We start from the raw sequence: 3,628 nt of genomic DNA, 5'->3' as shown, positions 1-3,628 counted from the left end.
TTGAAAACTCTGGTCTCATGCTCATTATATTTGGCTTGAATAGCATCAGTTCTCCATAACTGGTGTTTGGGAGCATTGACTCAAAAACACAAACTTAAGAATGAACATTTTTCAAAAGCCAAATCTGAATCCATTTATGTATATCATTGGCCACTAAGTACAAACTCCTATAAATTGAATGTAGCTTTACATTTTGTGAGTGTCCTCAAACTTTTAGCAATATTAAGAGACACACTGAGGGCATAATAAGGTTTTTTACACTTAAAAAAATTAGTGCAGCATATGGTAGAGCAATTATACCTATAATCCTAGCCCTGGAGAAACTGAGACAGGAGGATTGCCCAAGTTCAAGGCTAGCCTGGGCTATGATAATAAGCTCAAGGCCAGTTGAAATTATATAGCAAGTCCTCTGTCAAAAATAAATAAGAGTAAGTAATTGGAAGAATAAATTTGAAAAACACAATGGAATACCAGTAGATTTACTAATACAAAAGAATTTCCTTTTAGTGCATGGTATTTTAGAACTCACGGCTTTGCGACAATACTTTTTCTTTCTTTTCTTTTGTTGTTTTTTTTTTTTTTTTTTTAATGTATTTGGTACAGGGTCTCACTACGCAGTTTGGAATCATAGTGATCCTCCTGTTTTCAGCCTCTCAGCACTGGGACGACAGGCCTGAGTCCCCACACCCAGACTCTGTGGCTGGCTCAGTGTACCCTGGGGCGGGACCAGCACAGCATGTGGTGCTGTGGATCTAACCCGCACCCCTGTGCTTGCCTAAGCAGGCGCTTAGTCCGCTGATCTATCTCGCTCTTCCTTTCTTTTCCCTTTTCTTTTCTTCATATCCACCACTCCGACAGCCTCAGCATAGCGCGTTCTTTGAGTCATGCGCTAGATGGCACAGTGCTGTTATGGTCCTGGCACTGTTACGCTCCAAGTAATGCAAAGTGCTTTCACCTCTGCCCCTAGCAATGCTGGCCCTTTCACAAATAGCATTTGCAAACAAACCACTATTTTAGGCTGGGAAAGTAAAATCAGAAGTTTTCACAGTAATAAATATTAGATACGGGCAGCTCATCATAGTTTGTGTTGTTCTACTTTAGGCCAGTAAGAAAAAGGCTGAAAAAGCCACATGGAGTGATTCATCCTGGACGCCCGAATTGGAGACAAGCTAAAAGCTTCCTGTACTTTGTTCGTGATGTTAAAGCGCTTCCTTAGGCCCCTGGGTGTACAGACTCAACGTGAAGGCCCCGTGTCCGAGGCTACAGCATGAACATTGGCTGCTGTGGTTTTGGTTTGCTGGTTGTTGGGTTTCTGTGCGATTATTTTTGGTTCTGTACTTTGCAGGGCCAGTGGCTGTGCAGCAAAAAGCCAAATCTGAGAAGAGAGATACGGTAGAGTATGTGCCGGCGGTATTTCCAATCAGCTGAAAAATATGTACTCATATAACCCAGCACAATGAAATGTTCTCTTCAGCCTAACCCAGTTCTACTACATGTATCTGATGTTCTCATTCAAGGTCTTGCTTCAAACCTATCAAACTGGTTGTTGGCAAGTATCTTTATCTCCTCTTTTTCGCAAAAATTAGGAGTTGGTTTTCCTGTCCCTGTTCTATAACTGTTCTTTTCTTTCTAAGCAGATTATCGAAACAAGCTTAGCCATTTTAATCCTCCTGAGTCACTACCTCCATATATGCTTCTTGTCACCAATTTCTCCCCCTCTGTCAAACAGCTACTCCTCTTCCTTTTACTGTGAATTGTGGCTTAATGTGTGTCTCAGAACCAAGTGCTACACACATTGCTTTTCATCCTCCTTCTCCTGCTTTTCTCTTCTTTCTAACCCACTTCTCCCTCCTCCTTTCTTCTAATTCTTCTTCACCTTTGTCTTTTCTCTCTTCATTTTTACCAACTTTTTTCTAATAAGTGATATTATGTCCCTTTTCCTGCAAAAAAAGAATCCAATTCTTCATGCCACAGGTACCCAGAAAAAAAAAAAAACCTCCAAGAAGAAGAGATAACAATCATATAAATATTTACGCATCAAACACAGGTTCACTCAACTACATAAAAAATATTAACAGACATGAAAAACCAAGTAAGCACTAACACAGTTGTAGTGGGGGACCTTAATACCCCACTCTGAGCCAGTCAAATAGCTCAGCAGATTAAAGCACCTGCAAGCAGGTGCAAGGGCTGGGGTTCAATCCCCAGGCCTACTGTGCCAGCCCCCCTCCCCGGGCGCAAGGAGACGGCAGTTGAGACTGGGCGTGGGGGTGTGCACCTGTAATCCCAGCACTTGGGAGGCTGTAAACAGGCAGATCACTATGAGTCCGATCTAGTAGTGAGACCCTGAACACCCTGTAGACCCTTCCCTAAAATCCAAAAAATAGTAACTAGGAAAAAAGAAGAAGAAGGAGAAGGAGAAGGAGAAGGAGAAGGAGAAGGAGAAGGAGGAGGAGAGGAAGGGGAAGAGGAAGAGGAAAAAGAAGAAGAAGAGAAAGAAGAAAAAAGAAATATTAGAATTAAACCAAGCTGGTGAATGAACAGAGTTGGTGGGTACCTACAGAATATTCCACTCCAAAACACCAGAATACACATTCTTCTCAGTGGCACATGGGACAGACTCCAAAATAGATCATAGATAAGCTGGGGAAAAAACATGTTTAAGTAAATGTAGAGGAGTGGAAATCATCCCATGCATACTACATAAACATATAGAAATTAAACAACACTCCTCTGAACAACCAATGGGTCTGAGGAAATGAAGGACAAAATTAAACAGTATATAAAATTAAATGATAATATTGATATAAGGACACGGGACAGGATGAAAGCAGTCATATGAGGGAAATTTATAGCAATAAAGGCACATATCAGGAAAAAGGAACAAGCTCAAATAAACAATCTAATGTTGAAACACAAACGTCTAGAAAAAGAACAAAGCAAATCCCATGCTGATATGAGGAAGGAAATTATTAAAAAGGAGCAGAAATTAATGAAATAGAAACTAAGAAAATGCAGGAGATGGGGCCCGCGCCCTGCCACTTCCTGCACCGGCTCCCAGGCAGTGGAGGGCAGGGCCAGCACGCAGGAGCCTGCCATGCTCTTTGTCTCGGCTGCGCGCCCCAATGCCCCACCCGGGGCGAAAGCAGGCAGAGAAGAGAGCAGAGGAAGAGCCCACGCCAAGAGGAGGGCACACGGGAGCCGCACGTGCCCCACCGCCAGGCTTTCTGTGTAAAGAGGAGGAATCATCACCCTAAATAAGCATATGGGCGAATAACAGGTTTTCTGAGAGATAGGTTCACCACAATGTGCAGTGACAGGCAGATGAGGGCCCCAGCACCAGCACTGGTAGCTCACATGTGACCAGTGAGGCCCCATCGGCCCAGAGCCTGAAGGGCAAGAAGAAAGAAAACCTGCCACCCAGCAGAAGAAAAACACCAAACCCTCTAGCAAAACCACTGCTAAACAGCCTAAGTTGTATGGTAATACCAATAAGCTTGTCTTCTGGATAGTTAACAACCTAAGTTTGCAGGCCAAAATTAGAGAAAAAGGAGGGCTGCAAGGAAAGCCAACATTTTGGCCCTACCCTTCCAAGGTCAATTAAGACTCAGGACATATGAGAACTTGT

At 43.1% G+C, this 3,628-nt stretch overlaps 1 pseudogene; it reads left to right on the top strand.

Moving 5' to 3' along the window:
• The first annotated feature begins 3,021 nt into the window (after positions 1-3,021).
• LOC105741761 overlaps positions 3,022-3,628 on the top strand; it is a 1,824-nt pseudogene continuing 1,217 nt past the window's right edge.

The sequence above is a fragment of the Octodon degus genome, unplaced genomic scaffold, assembly GCF_000260255.1.
Source record: "Octodon degus isolate 3935 unplaced genomic scaffold, OctDeg1.0 scaffold00022, whole genome shotgun sequence".
NCBI classification, from domain to species: Eukaryota; Metazoa; Chordata; class Mammalia; order Rodentia; family Octodontidae; genus Octodon; species Octodon degus.
Note: the sequence above shows the minus strand (reverse complement) of the source record. Positions and strands in the feature narration are given on the sequence as shown.